Source organism: Bidens hawaiensis, unplaced genomic scaffold (assembly GCF_021521415.1).
Source record: "Bidens hawaiensis isolate Kalapana, Puna unplaced genomic scaffold, B.hawaiensis_p1.1 tig00019393_1, whole genome shotgun sequence".
NCBI classification, from domain to species: domain Eukaryota; kingdom Viridiplantae; phylum Streptophyta; class Magnoliopsida; order Asterales; family Asteraceae; genus Bidens; species Bidens hawaiensis.
The window spans coordinates 401,734-427,673 of NW_027492947.1; positions in this window are offsets into that span (position 1 = coordinate 401,734).

The following is a 25,940-nucleotide window of genomic DNA, read 5'->3' on the forward strand; positions in this document are numbered from 1 at the left end:
TCGTTTAGCGTTTTGCGTAACCTCGTTACGACGTTTAAATGTTGCGTAACCCCGTTACGACGTTTGAGTGTGTAACCACGTTACAGCGTTTAAGTGTGTAACCACGTTACAGCGTTTAAGTGTGTAACCACGTTACAGCGTTTAAGTGTGTAACCACGTTACAGCGTTTAAGTGTTTTGCATTACCAGATAGTGTTATGTCAAATTATATATCGATAGGTAGCTAATCTATACAACAAGTATCGCTAAGTGGTTCGCGACCGAAGCTGACTGTTTATCAAGTGCCCGTCACCAGGTCCTCCAGACCATGGTAAGTGTTAGCCAAAATTTACACCCACTCAACCTCCAGTTGAGCTTAGCGTCGGGTGGGGTTTGTCAAACCCAGTAGTACTACCCAAAAGTGACTCGCTATTCCAAATATTAACCGGTCCGATGTGTGGGACTTCAAATGTTATGTATGCCGCTTAGCCTTTACAAGTGATATATAATTTATAACAAAATCTTTCATATGCGTTTATCTCAGAAAATATGTTTATCGGAGTATGTTATCTCCCCCAAGTGAAAAACGTTTGAAAACAGTTTAAGAGTGGGGTAAGTGAACTCACTGTTTGCGAAGAATATCCGATCTAGATCACCAAGTGATGCGCGTCGTAGAAAACTCTCTAGCGTTCTAAAATAACAAAGAGATTTTCTAAGTAGCGGAACATTTAACGAGTCTCTAGACTCGGCACATAATACCTATGCACGTAACATGTTTCGTGTTTCGTTTGTGAATCGTGTGTGACTTGAACAAGTACAATTGTGATACGATACATGAGTGAGAAATTACTTTCGTGTCACGTATTAATAACATACTTATTAGCAATTATTCCCGTAAGGGCATTTTGGTCAACAAACAAAGACTAACTAACCATTATTCCCCATAAGGGCAATTTGGTCAATTCATGGCAATCAACTAGCAACTATTCCCCGCAAGGGTATTTTGGTCAAAATACAACAATTATATAAAAACTATCATATTTCATGCATTCCTATACAACTCAGCAGCTAGTTTCGTTATGACAGAATTTCTACTTGAAAGATTGCACTAGTTTACCCATTATAACGTCTCAATTAATTCACCAAAAATTACCACAGGAGCATACATATCTTAGGTTTCCAGAACATCTTTTATCTTATTTTTATTCCATATAGATTGTTCATAATGATCAAAACATTACAGCTAACTTATATCAGTCAGATTCATGCACATCAGAATGTTATTTGCAATTCCCGTTAAACGAAAAATCCAATAAATGCAAGACCACTTGGGTTTGGTTCCTAACTCAGTGAGTCAACTTCCAGAAGTGGAACCAACCCAATTGGTCTCGTGGTTCATGAGATATAACATTTACAACATAACCTAACAGCAGGTCTAACAGCTCAGCTTTGCATCACGTTTTTGTAAAATCATAAAAGTATACTTCCACTTATCCAAAAATTTCGAATTTATACTTCATAGAAACTAGACTCAACCTAGTTTACTGCAGTACCCACAATCTCAATCAATTTTCACGTTTACACTTCGTTACAGTCAGTTAAACATCGTATATACATTCTGTCCAGAATCTGTTCACATCAAAACTCAACATAATCACAACCTATGAACTATCATGCATCCATATAACCCTCTAGACACTATAACTACTATCCATGCATATCAATCACACCATACATACAAGATTAGGGTTTGTGTTTTAATTCAAATCAAAGACAACAATTAATCAAGCAACAACATCAATACTAGTTATCAATCATCATGAATTCAACAACCACCATGTTAACTCATACATACATAAGAAATCGGCTGCCTAGGGTTTTTGATTAACCCATTAAACATCAAAATCAATCAACAAGAAGGTAAAGGATGATCAAATATACCTTCCTAGCACCTAGTTCTTCAATCAAAGGCTTGAGTTGATGGTGTATATGTGTGTGAAAGTGGACGGCAGCCAAGAGGATGAGGCTTAAGGTTTCCGATCGGGATTTGGGTGGAAGAAAGAATAATAAGTTAGGGTTTGTAGTTAAGGTTATATTTATAGACATACTAGTTACACTCTAGCCCCTTATCTTTCAAGTGTTACATCTCTAGCCTAAACTAGTTGGTTCTTGTTTCTTGTTTAACATTCCACATAACATAATCAAGTAACACACATATATCTAACACATAATAATCACATAATTAGTGTTTTGACGTTTGTCGTTTATTTATCAATCGTTCGCGTCAACTCGTTTGCGTTTCGGTGCAAATCCCGAAAGACTACACATGTAGTAAGTGTTAAGCGTCATTTAAACCCTAGTTTAAATGTAATGAAGTGTGCGTTATAGATTCAACGATCTTAAAGTTTGAATTGACGGAGTTGAGTTAACGGGGTTAACCTGAAATTGACGATTGTCACATTATTCCCTCATGAATATAACAGTTAATAATCAATCGTGCTTCTTAGTGTATTAACGTTTGTGTTAGGATTTAATTTAGTTATGAACACCCTTAGGTGTTTCAACAAAATCATAAACATGAGTTTAGTTTAATATGATAATAATAATAGATTTATTCCATTCATAATGGTTTAGTTAAAAGAGCCAGGATCAATAAACTTTCAAACATTCATTTCAACTTTAGTTAAGGAGGTTACATAATCATCAAAGTTAGTAGGTTTTAAAACCTAGATGACCTCTTGAGTTGATTATTGAGTTTATTAGAAGTTTCAATTTTATGGATTAGCTTTTGCTTAAATTGTTATCATTTTCAGGAATCTAAGAGTCTAAGAGTTGGTGTAGTATGGTGTACAAGAGGTGTAGTCGGATTAAAATTTAATGACTCCCCCCACGCCTACTGTACTTCTGACAAGCTATTATAAAGACTTTTTCTACTCACACTGACCTTAGAAGCCTTTAGAAAATTTGCATGTAAGTTGTTGTAGTTTATCTTGGTGAGTATTATTTTAGTAAGAAATCTGAGTATGCCCACATTTAAGCAACAATGAGACTTTTGTAAGAGTAACATTAGATTCTAAGGAGATAGGTTTTGATGGAACAGTGTCATGATGGAGAAATATCTTGCACAAGGGGTGTAAATTGAGATGATATCAAGTTTTCACTCCCCACCTCTTGTAAATCATGCAAGTTATGATCAAGACACTTATGTTCCACTGATCTTCGATATCTCTAGGAAAGCTACAAGAAAAGTTTCAATGATGTACGAGATGGGGAATTTTTCATACATACATTAGACTTGATTTGATTTCCTTTATATGTCATAAGAAACTTAGAGACACATTTAGAAGAAATCATATTAAGTATATATGAATGGATCTATGTATGACCATGGACCACAAAAGACAGATTAGATACATGTAGATAGTCTATAAATGATAAATGAATTATGTCTGAATATTTCTAGTGAACCCATACTTATCACTCAAGCCAAGTAATGTTTAAGGCATCTAACACATGATTTAAATAACTAAGAATTATACTAGATGAAAAATCATCCTTATAAACCATGTCATGATATCTCATGAAATTTGGTTTCAGTGGTTGAAATTTTTAGGTCTTATTTGTCTTTTGTTAAATCCTCATTTACATGATAACAAAAGAGGTGAAAATGTATAGTATTATCTAGTTCTATAAAAATATTGATAACAAATCATATGAGAGTTTAAGGTAAGAGTGACTTTTTGTTGGCTATGTAAATCTCACAATTGTCATAACGTAACTTAAGTATTGATAATAAATTCTGAATAATCTCCAGGATTTTATAAGGTATCATAAAGCGTAACTTGAAGAAAGTTTATTATGGTTTTAATATCCTTAGCATTTAAATTTGTCACTAACCCTCATGTTAGTTATTTGTTGATTTTTGGTAAGGAAACGTATAGAACTAGACTCAACCTATCATGTTTTAATTCGAATATTAGGATTAGTAGACTTTAATACCATCAATATATGACTATTGATTTTAGCTAGCTGTTCTTTTTAAATTATGGATAATCTCATTGCTCATGCTTGATTTAATGGCACATTTTTTCAACGAGATTTCTCTTTAGAGAACTTAAAGCTAAAACCAATACTTATATTTTGTTCATGGACCTTAGCGCTATCCTCTTTCAGGTTATAATGTTAATGAGATGAATAACATCTTATTTTTTAGTGCTAAACATTTCTTTTCTTGTACATATGTTGCTCATCAACACACTCATTTTCCTTTGGTACTTATGAGTGTTATAGTTGATTCTTAAGGCATCAAATTGTACTAGAGGGAAATTTAGTATGTAACATACTAAAAAAGTGTACTTATTTCCATGTGTGATCCCTTAATTTTATGGGTCATGGTATTATACATTATGATGTATTCACAAATGTCATTTAACCTTATAGTTAGAATTTAGATTGAATGAATGCATCTTAGGAGTTATTTTGATTAGTCTTAGGAAAACTGAATCTAGAATAACTCTAGTGATAACATTTATTTAATGATTCATGATTATCATAAGAGACATTATGTTTGACGCATCCAATATGTCATGCTCTAGTTTCCAATAGTATGATTGTTATTATAAAGAGCGGGATGATTGTCATGTCTTGGGGAATAATAAAAACTGAGAAGAGCTAAATGATTATTGAAACTTTTTATGAAGCAAACTAATCTTGTGTTTTGAGATTATAGTGGATGATTTGGATAAGATACTAATTTATGAAAGAAAAGTATAGTGAGTAATGCTATGGGATATTAAAGTAAGACAGATTAAAGTTTATGATCATTAGATTAACGAAGGATCATCATATTTTATTGAAGATATGATATGTCTATTATTAATGTCAAACTAATAGACTATAATTAAGAGTTCTACTTAAAGAAAAAATAAACCAACTTTGGGAAAAATTAAAATTTATTTAAATATGTGTGCAAAACAATTGTAACACATCACCTTTGGGCAGAAGCGAGACAACTATTTTAATTATGCACATGCTAGTTTTGCTAGATATAAATGTCATACATCACCTTTGGGTAGAAGTGAGACATTTGGATCATGATAGACAAAACTAACAAAAGCTTTAATTAGACTTGTATGACAGGTTGATGTAACACATCACCTTTGAGCAGAAGTGATGCATTAAAATTCATTCAAGTTAAGTCTTTTATGTTTTGTATAATATTATGATATTTAAGTGTGTACAAAACATTTAATTAGTTAATAGAAAAAAATGTTTATGGGTAAGGATTTTTAAGTTACTAGTAAAACCTTAGTTCGGGAATTTTGGGTTCCCGGGAATGGTCAGTTTCCAACTTTTAGCAGGTTTTTGGTATTTGGGTGTTTGCAAGATTTTATGGAGTTTTTGAGAAAATGTTGATTCCGGTATTATTGAGTTTTCGGGTTTATGGGGTTTCTGGGTGATGACCCCAAACCATTTTAGAAAACCGATAAACTATCAGAACACATAAGCTGTTTTAAGCCCATAATACATGATTTTTTAAATAACCCGTAAACTCGAAAACTGGTTTAAGCCCTTAACCCATGTTCTATATTAACTAAATTAATAATGATAAGATTTGGGCAAGTGAGACATTTGGATCATGTTAGGCAAAACTAACAAAAGCTTTAATTAGACTTGTATGATAGATTGATGTAACACATCACCTTTGAGCAGAAGTGATACATTAAAATTCATTCAACTCTTTTATGTTTCGTAAAATATTATGATATTTAAGTGTGCACAAAACATTTAATTAGTTAATAGAAAAAAATGTTTATGGGTAAGGATTTTTAAGTTACTGATAAAACCTTAGTTCGGGAATTTTGGGTTACCGGGAATGGTCAGTTTCCAACTTTTAGCAAGGTTTTGGTATTTGGGTGTTTGCAAGATTTTATGGAGTTTTTGGGAAAATGTTGATTCCGGTATTAGTGAGTTTTCGGGTTTATGGGGTTTCTGGGTTATGAACCCAAACCATTTTAGAAAACCCATTAACTATCAGAACATATAAGCTGTTTTAAGCCCATAATACATGATTTTTTAAATAACCCGTAAACTCAAAAACTGGTTTAAGCCCTTAACCCATGTTCTTTATTAACTAAATTAATAATGATAAGGTTTGGTTCAAATATTTTTATTGATTAACAGTTATATTTGTTTCTAATTTTAAGAGGATTCAAATCTTTTAAGAAAATATTAAAACTTATAAGTTATCCAAGATTTGAAAAAATATTTCCCTAAACAATCATTAACATATTTTAATAAAGATTTTGAACCAACATATGTATACTTTTTGATATTATGATGAACACGAAGAACATCATCTAAAATTTTAACAATTAAACATACAAAAAAAACTTGGAATCAAAACCCTTAAACATGATTTTAACATATTTCGAAAATATTAGGGTTTATAAAATGTGGATTTTGGCGATTTTATACAGTTTCAAATATTGTTTTCGTAATAGAACATGAAAAAAGAAACCGAAAAAATTAGGGTTATCAAGTTTTAGTCCATGCAAAAATTATTAATCAGCATCACTCTGATGCCACATGTTGATCAGCTCTTCATATAAGTAATAGAAAACATGAATAATAATAAACCAATGAGCCTGCTACAGCAGAGAGAGTAGTAACCGCAACAGAGTGTGCTGTAGTCGACATGTTTGTCATCTTGATCGATTTCTCCTTTAGGATGTATAGTTAAGGATGATGTTAGAGATCTTGAGAGGAACCCGGTTTAGAAGAGAGTAGACACATAAAGTTATATGTGAAATTAGGTTATGATGTTAATTTTTTTTCCTCTATATATACACTTAAGGGAAACCATTTATTAGCTAATATGAGAAATATGGTATATCAACAATTACCAAGCTAATATATAATAAGGTATATTAATAATTTTGATCTATTATAATATAAATGATAACGATGGCTATTTTAATAAATATATAATATATATTTATTCTTTCACACAGTACATTCAACAATTTTTTACATATATATAAACATTAACACAACATGTGAGATAATTGTATAAAAGCTAACACAACATGCGAGAGAACCGAATATGAACTAATCAAACTATGTGTTGGTTAAAAGCTATATGTTATAATACATGAACATAACTACTCTATAAGTTGATATTATTATCTAATGAATTCATATCTAACAAACATATTGCTACAACTCGGATTTCCAGTTATTGTTTTCATCCGTTTACCCAACCCGTTTCGATGTTCGTGAAATTTTATATATAAAATATTGCGTTAATCGAGCATTTATTATTTTTATCTTCAATTGTTATTATATTTATTTAATATATAAAATAAATTTGGTTCATATATAATTTTTACCATAAACTAAACTTTAATCTCTGTTTGAATCCACCTCAATAGTCTTGGGAGTAATCTGCAAATTCTGATATATTATTATCCTTCAACCCATCAACCCAATTACCCAACCCGTATCCAGGATCCATTTACCAAATCCGTGACCCATTTAAGTTTCTTATGCCTTAGTTCTCATTTCAAACCTGGAATTTTTTTGTGATCTTTGTTAAGCATTCCTTAATCGGCCTACTAACACCTACAATTAGGAAACAACAATCAACCTTGATTCGCATTACTGATTATTCAAAACCGACATAATTTGTTCATGATCATACAATATAACGATCATCATTATACAATTAAAATGGCAGATACGCTCCTCATAACCTCGTCAACAAAATCCCTATAATCTATTACGTTAATACAGCCTGAAAGTACCCAATCCCGTCTTTGTTCACGCCGATCGTAACTCGTCCTAATTAACCATCCTTTAAACTTCGTATAAGGTAATGATTTATATGTTCCTGATCGCTTTGATCTGCTTTACAAGAACCCTAACCTCAATTGATCAAACATATAAAAATTTATTAGATTGATGATGCTAGGGTTCATATAGTGTTCTAAGTCTGCAACTGTATGTTTATAAGTTATCTTTAGAAGAATATAACCAGCACCCAACGCAGTTGGCTGGGTCCTGGCAGCTCGGTATTTTTGGCGTTTTTTTATTAAACCCATTAATATATTATGTAAATTCTTTTAATATACTAAATAATATTATTAATGTTATCAAATTAATTTATATCTTATTAAAACCAACATTTTAACTAGTTACTTTTTCAAGCCTCGGGTAAAGCCTTACATATATATATGTGTGTGTATGTATGTATGTATGTATATGTATGTATTTATGATTATTAAATTTGATAAAGGTTTTAATATTTAAAAAGGTTTTTAATTTATATATATATATATATATATATATATATAATTTCACGTTAATTCACGTATTAAAAATATAGTTTAAATATTTTATAAAAGGCCATAGTTTATATAAATACTATTATTTATTATTTATTATCTATTATTTACAATATTTATTTAAAAATAAATCCTTATTAATAATAAAAAAATATATAAATACATTAAAACATATTTTTAGTTTAAAATAAACATTTAAAAATAAATTTCTTTATATAATCTATCCAAAATTTTACAAATATTTATTTAAGTATTTTATTAATTAAACTATTTATTAAAATAATAATTCAAAGTAAAAAAGTATTAAGAAAGCCATGTAATATTTAACTTTCGCTAGCACACACCCGATCATCATCAAATTCCGAATCTCTATCTAGTTTTAGATTCGTTATTCGATTTATATTTATTTCCGCAACTATTCTTTATTGGGATTCTTGTCGATTTTCCCGAAGGGCTTGATCTACCTCTTTTGATTCTCAAATCATTATCGCTTTGCGTATTTGATCAGGTGAGTATTTCACTCCCTTTTTTTACTTATTTTAAATCATTTGGGGACATATGTGTACGTTATCTATTTACCTGTTATATAGTATTCAACTGCAACTGTTAATCCTTGTGTGTATATCAGTTTATGCCTAACTTGCTATTTGCTTACTTTCTTTATTTACGACATTCGGAGAGATCCATTATTAATAGTATGATCATACGACTGTCGTAGTGGTCGGCGTCCAATCGCATGACAATGGTTTTGTAACACTTGGCAAAAATGTATCGCTAATGTAATCATGATTAGCAATAAACTATCGTTTTTATGAATAAAAATCTTTCCTTACTAAGATTCAAAATTTTTCAAAGTCAACAAAAAGTCCAAATGTAAACACATAACAAGCATTACGAGGAATAACCTCGGGCAATGATCTAGAAATAAAATAAATCATTAGTATGATTAAATGGACCAAAAAATTTTAAATATATGCTAAAACATTAGAGATAATGTATAAACATAATTTCAGAAGACTTGAATCGCAAAAACTGGAAAATAAGTAAACGAAAGCCAGTACAAGACACCGAAAAGACCCGACACAAACTATTTTTAGAAAAATAGTTTCTATAGTCTATATTGTCAGGAATTTGATTTTGTTTAAAGTCTGATAAAAATTACTAAAAACAGGATCCGATTGATTATCCAAAACTCGCAATACGTTAAACCGAATAACCAAAATAGTTATAATATCACCCAACCCTTCACCCTCACCCCCTTGGCCGCCCCCCTTGCCACCTCACCCCTCAACCTCTTTTTCTCCTAATCACTTATCACCAACTCACCCATCCAATGATTACCTCCCTAATCTCTAAATTGTTGATGTGTAAACACTCCATCTAATCCACATTACCCCTAATACCCAACTCATCAAAGCTATACCTCTCCTCACTCTCTCTATAAACTCATGGCACACACTCACATCACATACATTCACAATTCAAATTCAAATCACCACACACATTCAAGTTAGATCAAGATCAAGATGAAATTAGGCATCTAGGAGGAAGAACCAAGTGGAAGGAAGCATCACACACATCAATCTCATCCATTTCATCATCTTAGGATCTTCAAAAACCCAAGTAAGTTATAGTTATAAGTTGATTTCTATGATTGAATAGATAAGATTATGTGTTCTTGGGTTGAGATTGATCTTAAAGATTGAAGATTATGGATGCATGTGTGTGTGTATATGAGCCGTATGTATGCATGTGTATGGGGAAATGTTGAACCCTCCCATACATGCATACATTCATCCTAAAGATCATATTTGGAATGTTGAGATTGATTAGAAATGTTGTTAGGATATTGGATATTTAGTTGAAATTATGGACGAATTTGGTGATTAACTTTGATGTTAGAATGGATATTGGCGGGTAGTTAATGATGAATAAGAGTAATGATATGAACATAATCTATTGAATTGCTAGTACTGAAATTAAATTTGACAAGAACTTTTTCACAATTTTGCAATTTAGGGATTTTTGGATTTCTTGGATAAATTGATAATTATTGGTGATTGATGAAGTTAGAGAGTGATATTGATTGATATTGATGATAGGTTGTATGTTAGAGAACTCATAATCTATTAATTTGAAAGACAATCCTTGAAGATGATTGTTAAAAATTTTTAAATTGCTAAATAAGGAAACTTTGTTGGATGCATAGTTGAATATTTGATTGTTATATGAATACTTAACATATATGATGTTGATAGATAATGAGTTACTTACTTGAATTAAGGATATAATACATCATCAAAGTACCTATTGGAGTATTGTATGAATTATGTGTCACCTACTTGCTAGATAAAGAAACTTCGTAACTTGAATAATAGAAAAATCAAAATCTTAATAGAACAATAGGTTGAATGAAAACTTGTCAAACTAGTTGAATGAGATAAACAAAAATCATACTTGATCATAACTGTAAGCTTGGATTAGAAATATTTATTAAAAGAAAAAAAAATTAAAAGTTGCTATAATAGGAAACTTTGTTGATTAAACACTTAGGAAATTCATAAGCTGATTAGTTAATGATGAAACACTTGAACTTGTGCATATATTATGAGATTATTTGATGGTGTGATGATGATAGAAATGATCATATGACTGTGATTTTATTTAAAAATGAACATACATGATTAGGCATGCATGTTAGAACATTCTAAAAAGGAATAAAGAATATAATTGAAAACTATAAGTTTGGCTTATAATATTGATCATCACAATAATAAAGATCTGGACTTTTGGATGTTATGATGATGTTTGATATATTATATTTTGCTAAGATGATTATTACCATTATTAGTAAACATAAGTTATGAATTAGGAGTCTAAATTAATTGAAATGTGCTATATGAAATATGTGATCAAATATGGAAATAATAGTAAATTATATATTATAATGTGTATATTTAGTTCATAGGATATATTTGTGTGGAATTATTTGGTTTATTTTACTTGTCGGTAACTTTAATGGTCGAAAAACCTGCTTTTAAACGCAAACCGACACAACGATTAAAGACTGTTTTCGAACAGCTCCTAAAGTTATAAAATACTCATATATAACATAATTTAATATATGATAAGAGGACAAGATAACAAAACTTGGTCTTAAACGGTTCGTGTTTCGAAAACCGACACGAAAACGTTAAAAGTTGCTATTTTTTGAAAATATTAACTAAAATGAAAAAGAATATATTTTTGTAAAATAGTTCCTAAGACTTAACTAATATAAATGTAACTAAGATTAAAAGTGATATTTTATATGAAAAGACGATCGGTTCATTTTTAAACGCAAAAACGGCAAAACCCATTAAAAATGATAATTAAATATTTTCTTAAAACTTTTCAGCAACTGAAACTTTAATATTCTATCATATTTATATATTTACCTTATTTATTAATTAATTTAGTTATTAAGACAAAAGTTAACAAAACCCGATGTATACTTAGTTGTTAGCTTATTAGATTGGTAATTATTTGCTTGTGTGGTCATTAGAATAAGATTATTAAATAAAAGATTTTAAACAAATAAAAACTCAAACCAAGTTTTATTAAAAAACGTGTACTAATATAGGACACACGATTTTTGGGAAGACAAGCTTCGACAATGAATTGTTTTATTGTGTTTTGGAGGAAAAGCATATTCTTTTATCGATTTTTTTGAAGTTTTTAAAAGCATTTTATTTACAAACCGTGTAAAAAGTAGGATGAGTCAACAATTGGTTAAATAACTGTTAACCGAATTAATAAGGGCACATAAATATTGGTAGATCTATTGGGTGACGCCCCCCGCTTCCAATCGCGTTGGGTTAAAAGTGGGAATATTTTGAGTATGGTATGTTTTGAGTTATCAATTTTGATAGTTATACACTTGTTGTATTCCTTGCTAGTCTACAACAGTACGATTTGTTTAAAAGATAAAATGCTACATTTTTATGAAAATTTCGATTATTATGAATTTTAAAGATTAAATTACCATGTTAAAAGAACGGTAAGGAAAAAAATACTATCGTTGCTTATGGTAATAAAGTATGACAAAAATGGTCGTTGAACCATTTTATGGTGAGATTTATAAGTATTCTTTTACTATGCTTCTCGATAAATTGATATAATGTTGTTTATTATGATTTTCATGATATGTTATTTTGAATTTTCGTTTGCCATACTTTCTTAATAATATATATATATATGTGTGTGTGTGTGTGTATAAGCAAATATATATGGATTATTTTCGAATAAAGAGAACTCGCGAACATTCGTGTTGACGTTTATTTTAATAGGTTTTTTAGGTAAGTGATGGCTTCAAGGCGACATGGAAAAAGAGTTGGAAGTGTGTTTAAATAAAAGTAGAAACTGGGAATGTAATAAACCGCGTGGGTAGCACGTGTAAACTCTGATCATGTAATAAAAGAATACTTTCTTTTAAATAAAAAGGTTTTATTATTAAATATTTTGCTTTATTACGATTGACTATCAGCATGTGTCACGACCCGAATGACTTAGTTAAAGTCTTCGGCTACCTTGATTAATGTTTTCGGGGTGTGAAAATTTCACTGACAATTCATCTTTGGTAACCAATGCCCAATTTGCATGGCAACGGTGTAGCCCTTTGTTTATTATGTGCGTGAATTGTTTATATGCTATGGTTTAATTGTTTATCTCACATGAACAGATTGTGTTTTCTCTTATATATATTATTATTGTAGTGTCAAAATCTAGTGTTTTACTCACTCAACATGTGTTGTTGACAAAACTACTTTATTTTATACACAAATGTAGGTTATTGTTTGAACTAGTTGCAAGCTTTGGTGAAAACTTAGTGAAGAATTTAAGTTAGAAGAATTCTAATCAAGATCATTTGAGATATAAGTTTGTATTGTTGTATGTTACGAATTTTGTACTTTGTACTTGAATTGTTTGAATCATTTAATCGAATTAAATAGATATTGCCACTTTTAAATATTGCATAATAGTGCTTTGAGAGATGTGAGCAATCAGCTCACGCCCCGACATTTCCTCCTTAGGTTGGGGTGTGACACATATCTATTTGCTTCCATGGCGAACTTCAAGATTAACATAAAAACATTAACCATGCATTAAAGAATGTTTGGATCTATCTATAATATTGATATGAACTACTCATTAATTCATCCACATTTTGCATACTTATACTAAGGAATCAAGTAAAGACACACAATTGGCCTTCAATAATAATCAAGTCGAAACCAATTAATAAATGTGACGGGTAAAGAGAATTAGAGATAAATCGATGAGATTAAGTTATTAGATGGAACAAAAAGCGAGATGATCGAACAGAACATAGATTGGCAAGTATGCTATGAAGATCGGTAAGATACTGATGATAACAAAACTGGCATTCCTCAAGATTTCTTCAAACATAACACGAATCAGGTAACTCCTAATCGGTTGACATTTTAAATGTTAGAATGTATAAACCCTAGGATCTAATAATGCATTTATGATTATTATTTCATAAAAAATTTTAAATGATTATAGCAAACATAATCAGCTTGAAGAACATCAAATACAAAATTACAATCCCTAATCAGTTTAAGTTCAACAAAAACGTGTGTGAATAAAATATAAACCATAATCAGTTATTGGTTATACAAATCGACCGTTACAAACCCTAGGATAAAATCATTTAGAAGATTTAGAGAAGAGGTATATAAATGATTAACTTGAATCACGATAATCATTACCTGGTGTTTCGCTTGTATGTGTAATCGTTGCAGAGAGGATCTTAAACCCTAGGAAAGACGACATAATGAGAAATTGATTTCAATTAAAGTAGTAACATGGAGAAGGAATATTCATTATCTGGAGAATCAATACACTATGTTCCCGAGTTAATTTATTGATGGAAAAGAAATGAAATGTATTGAAAGACAAAAAAATGTTGTGTTCCAAAGGTTTTTTTAAAGAAAGAAAAGAAAGGAAATTTAAGAACATTGTGTACATGAGTTTCATTAAACGAAAGAAAATAAAACAGATTGAAAGAAAATAAGGAGAAATAAAGAGTAAGTTGGATGGAGATGTTTTCTTTCAAACTTGGAAAGTAAGGAAAGAGAAAAGGGGAAACAAAATTAAAAGAAAAAATTTCCTTTCTTTTCTTTTCTCTTATTTCATTGAATTCGGGAAGAGAGCATAAACGCTGCAGAGGATTTTGAAACCAAAGAGAAGAGATCGACGAAAAAAATGTAACAATGCATAGATTAAACATTTAATAGGATCTGAATACGACATGTTTCGATTCAAGTCGGGTTATGGTCCATGACCTTTTTCCATAGAATAAAATGTAACATTCTTTTCGAATCCGAAAACCCGACACGTTTAAGTTTTCTTTTGTTTTACTTTATTATTTGAACGTTCGTTATTAAATAACTTTAAACTTTGATAGATAATTTATTTGAATAAAATATTTAGACTTGTAGTCTTTCTGTTGATTTACCAATCATGTACTATGTTTCTTCTTCATGAAAAACCATTTATATTAGGTTTCTTCTTCGAAAAGAAACATCAATTTGACTATAATCCTTGTATGTAAAACCTTATGTTTCTTAGTCATGAAAAAAACCATATTTTGACTATACCCTTTGTATGTATAAAACTTATGTTTCTTAATCATAAAGAAACAATATTTTGAGTATAACCCTTGAATGTAAAAAGCTTATGTTTTTAATCTTTATGAAACAATATTTTGACTACAGCCTTTGTATATGAAAAGCTTAAATTTGACTAGGGTCTAAGCCATATAATATAATCAAATAGAAACTTCAACGGAACCCCTACTTCACACAAGTATTTGGAGTTAAACTCCTAAGTTTGTACGAGCAACACTTCTACTCTATGTCGCGTATTGGGCTTAAACCGTCGGAACTTCGAGGCATGGCACGCAAATCGATGTAAAGTATGTGCTTTGAAGGTATTTTGGTGTGGAGAGTGAAATTCCGATCCTTGCCCTTTTATAGTCGGATTTTCACTCTGTCACGTAGCATGGCGGAGAAACATCGGCGGTCGCGTAGCAAGACCGCCTTCAAAATTCGTTGAGTCATCACTGTGTTGCCACGTGGCTTGATGACACCCCACGTGTCTCCATGCCGTGAAGGCTACGTCACGTAGTGAGACGAATCACGGGTCGGTTCATCACGAAGCACGATGCCGCCTAAATCTCGGTTTTCTCCCAGCTCCATCGCGTAGTCAGCGGGCTTAATCCTCGACCATCGCTTAGCGCAATTAATATAAAAATCCAGATCTTTCACTTTTGTTTCCTCTACTTTCACAAATATACTAAGGTGGTTCTCAAGCGGCTCATGGCGATGCGAGTGTGCGAAGTGCAAAGTGATCAATCAAAGCGCCACATTGCACCCATCGCCCGAGCCCGTGTGTCACAGACCCCGACAATATACCACGGGAGGAATGCCGTGAACACGAGCGTGGGGGGGGGGTATTGATGTTTATTTAAAATATTTGGTAGGAGAATAATTTATCAGGGTCGTAGTTAGGAAATATTATTAGAGTGTAAAAACACCATGATTCTTATCATAAACTGGTGATAAAACCCATTTTTAAACACATAAAAGTTTTATAGGGATAAAACCTAATTTACAAAAACATATTTCTTTATTATGGTGGCAAGACACTTATTTAAGCTGAAATGCACGCATGAATAATTCTTGTGTTTTTAACAAGTCACCTTAAACATGTTTAAAAATATTTTGTCAGTAGAAAATACTAGTGAGTACATGCATTTGTAAATAACACATTTTTACAATCACAACATTAAGATGTTTTTACACCCTTCTGCTTACAAATTACCAAAATGTACTTGTCACTCGACCGTATATGTCGTTATATGTAACATCCTACTTTTGATTATAATAATCAAATAAATTTCGTTTATTTTATATTGTGTCGTTTATCGGTTTAGATAATGAACTGTACACGGTTGGGCTTGGATCTTAGAAGATGGAATATAAGATGGAATGGGCCTTAGGTCCATGGGCTTAAGGGAGTATAAATACCCCTTAAAACCTAAAACTTTCCATTTTCATCCATCTCTACACCTTAGCCTACACCTTCCAAAACACACACATCATCCTATATCCCGAGCCAAGATCCGAAGTTGCGAACCCGAGCTTGATAGTGTTAGACGAGCCAAAACCTACCTCAAGACCAGCTCGTGTTCATAAAACGACTCGTTTAAGGTATGTTTATATCAAGGATTTGTTCGTTTAGGTCCGGTTTACATATAGGAATCTTAGACCTATGTTTAAATGGTAAAAACGAATCTGATGCAACAAACCTCACTGAAATTCATTGATATTTAATGGATTAATTGATTGTTTAATGAGCCGAACATAAGTACCTTAATCGCACCCCTTAAAACACGATATTCAGGTGTTTGGATAGTTGGGGTTTGTTGGCGCTGGATTTACGAGCTCATTGATACTAGATTCGTGTCGATTCATCATGATATGAAAATGTAATTGGAAATCTAATGCCTGTTGACTGTTATTGTTCTTGGTAATTTTGACTTTGACCCCCTTAGTCAAAGTCTGGATAAGAATAGATTCTAGTTCGTTCGGATGATTAGATTAAGACAACGAATCAAGTGATTCGCTACTTATCCAATTCGTTACGCTGAGGTAATGAACCAGATGACGAACCAGACTATGATAGGATAACGAATCAGTAGTTCGTTACTCACAGTTCGCTATGTTAAGCTAACGAACTAGAATAACGAATCAACTAACGAATCAGGCATGTAAGATGACGAATCAGTAACGAATTAGGCTTAATTCGTTATGGCGAATGAGTTAACGAATTGGAAAATAAATTAAACTCCTAATGGAAAATGTGTAACACAGTTAATGGAAATAAAATTTTTCCAAGCTGACCTGGCAGCTCGACCCAGCCAGGGGCTCTGCCCCTTGGACCCTGCTAGGGGCTGCCGCCCCTAGACCCCGATGCCAGAAGACCCCCGTTCATTGTGGGTTATATAAAGATAGAAATACGATGTGAGTAGCAATAGTTAATTGATACGTGTAATTGTTATACAGTTAGTCGTGCACAGCTCAAGAAGGGAATAACTATTAACGATGAACGTAACCGCATTGTAAGGCCCCGTTACCAGTAACCCTACTTTGGTGTTGGATTTACTCATAAACACAGTTCTAAATATCAGAGTTAATTAAAACTTTCGCGGAATAATATAAACTGTCAACCATCCATTACAAACATCCATAACTCGTCTTTTAAAAACATAACATAAAACATAGTATCATAACATCACGAAAAATCTTCAGATGCCAGCCTCTTCAGTATTACCATGTGTCTCCCTCAAGCCAGCTACCTCAGTCGATTAGCCTGCGTGTATACTAAAAGTCAGCTACGCTGAGTGAGTTCTAGTTAATCAGGCAACGTACAATCCACTCACATATTTACATATGCACCCGAAGGTACATACCTTCTTATTATCTTACATACTTACATACTTACGTACTTTCATTCTTTCTTTCGTAATCACATACATACTTTCATTCATACACATACATATTAAAGAGCCTTCCGCCCTCTAACCTTCACCGATATTATTACGGTTGGTTCCCTACATTCGTCGATATTATTAAGGTCGGTTCCCTGCATTCGCCGACATTATTAGGGTCGGTTCCCTACGTCCGCCGACATTATTAGGGTCGGTTCCCTACATTCGCCGACATTATTAGGGTCGGTTCCCTTCCTAATCATACTTACCCTTCATGTTATATATTCATCACGTACTTTCGTAAATGCATATTTCATACTTGGCATACTACATGTTACCTTTCCTGTCGATACATGCAATATCCAAATATCGTTCACGTACCGACAAGCTTTCAATCACGTCCAAAAGATACATACATAAATAACATATAAATCATACATGGAATACACTTACCATTTAAGTTAAGTGTATTAACTATCACATCGAGTATGCACACAGCCCCGAAAACATAACAAGGAAATGGGGCTAGAAACTCACATGAATGCGGTTACGTTCACTGTTAATGGTAATCCCTTTCTTCAGTTAAGCACGCCCGAATGTATAATAATTACACGTATCAATTAACTACTACTCATATCATCTTTCTAGTCTTAGTTATTACCCACAACGAACGGGGGTCCGGGGATAGCGCCCTTGGCAGCGGGGTTCTATGGGCGGCAGCCCCTAGCAGGGTCCAAGGGGCAGAGCCCTTGGCTGGGGGTCGAGCTGCCAGGTCAGCTTGGAAAAATTTTATTTCCATTAGCTATCTTAACACATTTTTCATTAGAGTTTTAAATTATTAGTTTATTCTCTAAGTTGGGCTTAGCATCTTTTGGGCTTAATTAAGTCCGTCCAACTGTTCATCTGGGCCAACAGGGTCCAGGCCCAACCCAAACAGAACCTGGGTGGCCGAGAACCTTGTTCTTGACCGAGAACTAATGTTTCTGGCCGAGACCACACTGGCCGAGAACCCTATGGCCGAGAACCTTTGGTGACCGAAATCTCACACTTGGCCGAGAACTCTTGTTTTCGGCCGAGAACTCTGACCGAGAACATAAAATTGCTGAGAACTACCGAGAACATGTGGTTTGAACAAGGATTCTTAAACTTGGCCGAGAACCCCCAGCTCAACTCATTTTCAGCTCAACTTTCTATCTTTTATTCCATATTAGGCTTACTAACGGTTAATCGGTCCAAGATTGCTCCTTAGCTACATTACACCACCAATTCTAACTGTTTTAACACCTCCTAACCCCCACGGCTCAAAGTCTAGCTCATTATTGCCATAAAGCTTGAGCCTTTAAGCCTAAAACGTTCTTTAAGCTAGTTCTAGGGTTTTATTCATGAACCGTATCTAACTTTGAGCCTTTTCGTCTATATTAATCATCAAGTTTGCTACTTTATTAACTAACTAGACCCGATCTATTCTAGGTTTGGATTTCATGATTATTCGTTCATAAAAACGTAACCTTTATGATCAAGAACATACCTCTATGATGTTTCTAGGTCACGGCTAGCTTTGATTATGAGCTTGGATCGTTTGTCTAGCTTGAATAAGGATGATAAACCAAAGACCGATGCTCGTTTGATCTTGGATCTCGTTTCCTTCTCTTGCGGCCGAAATTAGGAAGGTTGTGTGTGTTATGGAGGTGTAGGGAGAATAAGATGGATAAGATGGATGGAAATGGAAAGATTTAGGGTTTAAAGGATATTTATACTCCCTTAAGCCCATAGACCTAAGGCCCATCTTTCCTTTTTGGTCCATGATTAATTCCATTTAATTAGACTACTTATCTTTCCTCATAATATGATTATTTTATTTACCATCTTAAGTAAACTTGTCCATTGAAAGAGATAATATATAAAATATTATTTATTGAAATTTTGGGATGTTATACGCATTCAGGTGAGTTTCTAGCCCCATTTCTTTGTTATGTTTTCGGGGCTGTGTGCATACTCGATGTGATAGTTAATACACTTACCTTAACTGGTAAGTGTATGCCTTATATGGTTTATATGTTATGTATTTATATCTTAAATGTGAATGAAAGCTTGTCGGCATGTGAACGATCTTCGGATATTGCACGTGCTAACAAGGGAGGTATGTTTATGATAGATGAATGTGAATGATAGATATATGTACAATATATGAATATGTATGAATGATTAAAGAAAGTATGTATGTTATAGGTATGTAAATATAGTATGTACGAAGATGAAGAAAGAGGGATCAGACCCTAATAATATCTGAGATAGAGAAGAAAGGGACCAGACCCTAATAATATCTGAGATAGAGAAGTAAAAAGGGACCGGACCCTAATAATATCTGAGATAGACAAGAAAGGGATCAGACCCTAATAATATCTGAGATAGACAAAGGAAAGAGGGACCAGACCCTAATAATATCTGAGATAGAAAGAGAAGGGATCGGACCCTAATAATATCCGAGAAAGAAAAGGACTGTAATATATATCGTATGAAAGTAACAAAGTACGAACATATGTATGAACTTATGTAAAGAAAGTAAATTAGTAAGGTAATTATTATGTATCTTAGGATGCATAATTTCATGTAAGTGTATGTATTGTATTATGTGTGATTAACTAGAACTCACTCAGCGTAGCTGACTTTTAGTATGCACGCAGGTGAGTAGAATGAGGCAGTTCGCTTGATGAGGGCACATGGCATCGAATTGAAGACACTGGTGTCTCAAGGAAGTGTTATGATGTTTTAAAGACGATGTTTTGTTTTTAAATGACTATGAATGTTTGATGAGACAAGATTTAAAAGTTATGTAGTGTTTTATAGTTGAAGTTTTATATTCCGCATAAAGTTTTAATTAACTCTGATATTTAGAATTGTGTTTATGAGTAAATCCAACTCCAAAGTAGGGCTACCGGACGAGGCCATACATTATATTACTTATTGGATAACATTTGTACAGCAAGTAACGTGTAATAACCCATTAGGTAAACCTTGTATACAAAACCCCACAATACAAGTGGTAACCATCCCGTAAGTCTACAAAGCCTTAAACATTGCAACGTAATTAAAACCTTTTGAAAATATTTTAAAAACATTTGGACTATCTATCATGGGCTTAAGAAGTTTTCAAAATCATCATGACAGTATTTGAAAACCAGTTATCTCACACAAATGTGAGTTGTACAAAAACTCGATTGTCTCACCTTGCATGTTTATATTCTGCATGCCTCTTAGTAGTTAAGCACCTAGATTAACACAATGTAGTATATAAATATTTGTATAAACCGATAATCATAAAGACAACCATGAGATTAGAAACTTTACACTATAGCACAAAGTCTTACCTTGTTTCGGCAGAGTTTGGATTCGTGTACTAAGCTTCTTTCGATCAAAATAGGGTATTGTTACGACTACTCCAAGTATTATACTAATACTCAAATTTTATCATAAAATTATAGAGAGAAATTGAATATTTTGGACGACAAAATTACGCCTAGGTTCCTCCCCTTATATAGCCGAGTGTTGGTCTCGTCGCGTATCACAGCAGATCCAAGAAACAGGTGTCACGTAGTGCGAAGGATTTATAGGGTTGTCGAGTCAACCTGTGACACCCGGTAATTTCCCAATCCCATAAACCAAGTAATCAACCTAAATATTAAGTAATTATGTTGTATGCGCCCTGCGCGAGCGCGCCATTTTAGAATCAGCGCGTGCATATGTTGTATGCGCCCTGCGCGAGCGTTTTGGCTTTATATTTTCATAACTTAATTTCAGTGTCTAATGGGTTGACCACCCCGCTTGATGCTAAGGCGGGTGCAACCCAAATCATTTATGCGCGTGCGGAAAGGGAACTAACCTCCCCGCATGGCGGGAACATTGAGAGCTAGTTTGTCTGAAGCTCCAGGATGGAATTGACTTCAACATAACTGATCACTATGTTGAAATACCAAGGCCTCATGGAGAATCTATAAATGAAACTCAACGTCCCTGACTGCGAGAAGGTTACACACCTACCCGCAGCAAAGAAATAGCCTACACGCAGAAGGCTATACGCACAAAGCTACACGCACAAAACACTTAAGCCTCAAATGTAAGGGATTTTCCCCGCCCAGAAGGGACCAGTAGCGTGTTTCAGAGATTTTTACCTTTTGACTGCACACTGACAACAGTACCAGGAAGAGTATACTGTAACACGAAAAGTCAGCTGTCAGCCGTACCTACTCCCACCAACCACAGTTCTGCATGTCCTGTCAAAATCAATCAGAATCTTTTCTTAACCACTCCCTAGGACCAATCACCTCCATTCTTTTAAATTTATAATAATAATTTTCATACTTTATCATCATTACACCTAGATATGAAAGGATTTCAACCCCCTAAAGCAAGGGATTGTGTTCCCTTGAGTTTGCCTATAAATATGTAACCTAAATTATCACCCAAACACACTACAAACTCTTAAAACTGCAAATCAGCATCCGTTTCATTTCCGTTCCTGTACTAGGTAAGCCGAGATTATAACCTTGAGATCTACTTTCCAACCCTTATATTCTCCGATTTCTTGATCATAATATATGTATTTCTTGTTATTTAATCATATTCTAGACTTTCAATTTCGAGCCTAACACCAAGAAACCCGAATCTCGATTAGTCTCTTAACAAGAACCACAGGTGAGTCTCACAGCCCCTATTTTCACTATTTTCACTGTTTTAAACTGTTTTCGGGGCGAGGGACACGTACTTAAATTATGTTTTATCATGGTACTCTTACAAGTAATGCAAGCGATTATGTGTTTAAATTATGTTTCTTTATGGAATATTTTCGAGCAATACAAACGGTTATCTATGGTTTTCAATGTGAGTGCGCAAGATACGAGTAAGTGATCACTTTACCATTGGAACTCTAAGGGTAGGGACTGCTGGTTTGATCAACCCACTCGTAGGGGTCGCACCTCTTTGCATGGACGAGTACCTAGTATGGTCATGGGGCAGTACTATGGGATTGAGCCCGCTCGTAGGGGTCGCACCTCTTTGCATGGACGAGCGCCTTGTTTTCCGGCACAACGTCCGCACGTAACCCGCGGGACGGTATTATTAATTCGCTCGTAGTGGCAGCGCCACTTTGCATAGACGAGCACGGTTTTCAGAGATGTCCGCGCGTAACCCGCGGGACGGTATTACTTTATTTTGCTCGTAGTGGCAGCGCCACTTTGCATAGACGAGCACGGTTTTCAGAAACGTTCGCGCGTAACCCGCGGAACGGTTTTATCAGGAATATGTTATCAGAACTATGTTTCAATACGGATTCACAAAGCATGTGTTTTATGGTTTTATCAGAAATATGATGCAATACGATTCATCAAGTTACTAAAACTTGTGAACTCACTCAGTTTATACTGATTCAAATGTTTTTACGTGTCTTTCAGGAGACAACTAGGTAGCGCATGGAGTCACACATAGAGCACCTCACGCAGAACATCTAAAGTTAGCTTTTTGGAAGATTTTAGTTCTATCCCTTCCACACGCGCGGTTGTTCCCGCCGTGTGAGGGGATATGGCGCGGAAATCTTCAATGATTTTCATACTTGGAAGTTTTTTATGTAATTCTAAACAATGTAATGTAATTTGTACTAGACATTTCATGCGCAATGGAAATTTTATTTTTCTTGAATGTTTGCAATGACCCGTGCTTGATTATCAATCCCCACTCGCGCGCGCCCGGCTGTTTCCGCCGTTCAGGGCCGGGTGTGACAGATTGGTATCAGAGCACTGGTTATAGCGAACTAGGAAAAGAAGTTTTAACCTAGACTATAACCGTCGGGGAATCGCATGAAGTATTTTTCAAAGAAAATGTTTTCAAAAGAAAAACCACACACACACTTAGGAACACGGGTCACACAATGTCTAGTGAACATTAAGGAAAAACACTATGTGCTCAGGGTACATGCGCTAAGTTTGATATATTTTTACTCTTTTTTAAGAAAAGCGAGAATGCCTCCAACCAGAGCCAAGGGAATTACCATGACACCCGAGGAACTCGCAGAAATAATCGCGCAGGCGATCGCGACACATGAGGCCAGCAAGGCCGAATCAAGTCAGGGTCGTCAAGAGACCGGAACCCCAGAACCCGAATCAGGAGTTTTGGACAAAGGATGCTCCTATAAGACATTTATGGCCTGTAAGCCTTGGCCATTCAAGGGCACAGAAGGGGCCATTGGGCTCTACAACTGGATCGACAAGATGGAGACAGTTCTCTCCATTAGTGGATGTAGTGAAAACCAAAAGGTCCTTTACGCGACCTGCATGTTTCAAGAAGCGGCCTCGTCTTGGTGGAAGCTTCAAACGAAAACATTGGGGCGAGAAGTTGCTCTCCACAGGACCTGGGAGGAGCTGAAGGAGATGATGATGAAAAAGCTCTGCTCTCGCGCCGAGATTCAGAGTCTACAGCAGGAATTTTGGAACCACACCATGGTAGGAACTGATATCGACGCCTACAACAACCGTTTCAACGAGCTTTGCCAGTTGGTGCCAGATATGGCAAACACGGAGGAGAAGAAGATCGAGAGGTATATCTTTGGGTTACCTCATGTTGTTAGGGTTCCGCTCAACGCCGCAGCGCCTCCAACCTTTGATGAGGCAGTAGCGCGGGCCATCACCCTTACAAGGGATACGGTCCGTGCGGGCATATTGACTGCGCGCGGAAACGAGCAGCGAACCTCTGATCCCAAGAGGAAGTGGAACTCTCACCACCGAGGGTCCGACTCCAAGCAGCCACCGTTCAAGAAGCAAGAGAGCGTAAGGGCTTACGCGATTCAAGCCGCGGAGCCACCGCGAAAAGGGTACAGCGGGCCTCGCCCATGGTGCAGCAGATGCAAGTATCACCACGAGGGTGAATGCGCAAGAATCGAATGCGCCAAATGTGGCAGACCAGGGCACAAGACGATGAATTGCCGTATCAGGGAAGCTGGAGCGAGCGACAACTGCTACGCATGCGGGAAGCCAGGGCATTTTAGTTGGGATTGCCCGCAAAAGGGAAACCAAGCTCGCGGGAGAGCTTTTGTGATCGGCGCGGGCGAAGCAAAAGAAGAGCCGAATGTAGTGACTGGTACGTTTCTACTTAACGACCATTTTGCATCTGTCTTATTTGATACTGGCGCTGACCTAAGTTTCATATCCACTGAGTTTAAAAACTCCCTAGGCCTAGTGACCAGTAGGCTAGACACGCCTTATACTATAGAACTAGCCAATGGTAGGCAGATATGCGCAAACGAGAGGACTGAGCAATGTGTATTGGTCATGGGAGGTCACGGATTCAATATTAACTTGTTGCCAATAGACTTGGGAAGTTTTGACATTGTGGTAGGCATGGATTGGTTAGTCAAGAACCACGCAGAGGTTATTTGCCATGAGAAGCAGGTTCGGATCCCACTGTTGAACGGAGAAACCTTGGTAATTCAAGGGGAAAGAAGTGGAGTGGCAACGAAACTCATTTCGTGTCTAAAGGCGCGCAAGTGCCTGAGGAAAGGATGCTACGCCTTCCTGGCGCACGTAGTAGAGAAGAAAGGAGATGAGCGAAGGATTGAAGACTTACCAGTAGTGCGCGAATTTCCAGAAGTTTTTCCTGAAGATTTGCCCGGATTACCGCCGCCGCGACAAGTCGAGTTTCGAATTGATTTGGTCCCAGGGGCTGCGCCAGTGGCTCGAGCGCCTTATCGATTAGCTCCATCTGAGATGCAAGAGCTATCCAATCAGTTGCAGGAACTATTGGATAAGGGTTTCATACGCCCAAGCTTTTCACCTTGGGGAGCTCCAGTACTGTTTGTAAAGAAGAAGGATGGTTCATTCAAAATGTGTATTGACTACAGGGAGCTGAACAAGCTGACAGTCAAGAATCGGTACCCCTTACCGATGATTGACGACTTATTTGACCAATTGCAGGGATCCAGTTATTATTCGAAGATAGATCTACGGTCAGGATACCACCAACTTAGGGTCCATGAGGAAGATGTGCCGAAGACAGCCTTCCGAACTAGATACGGCC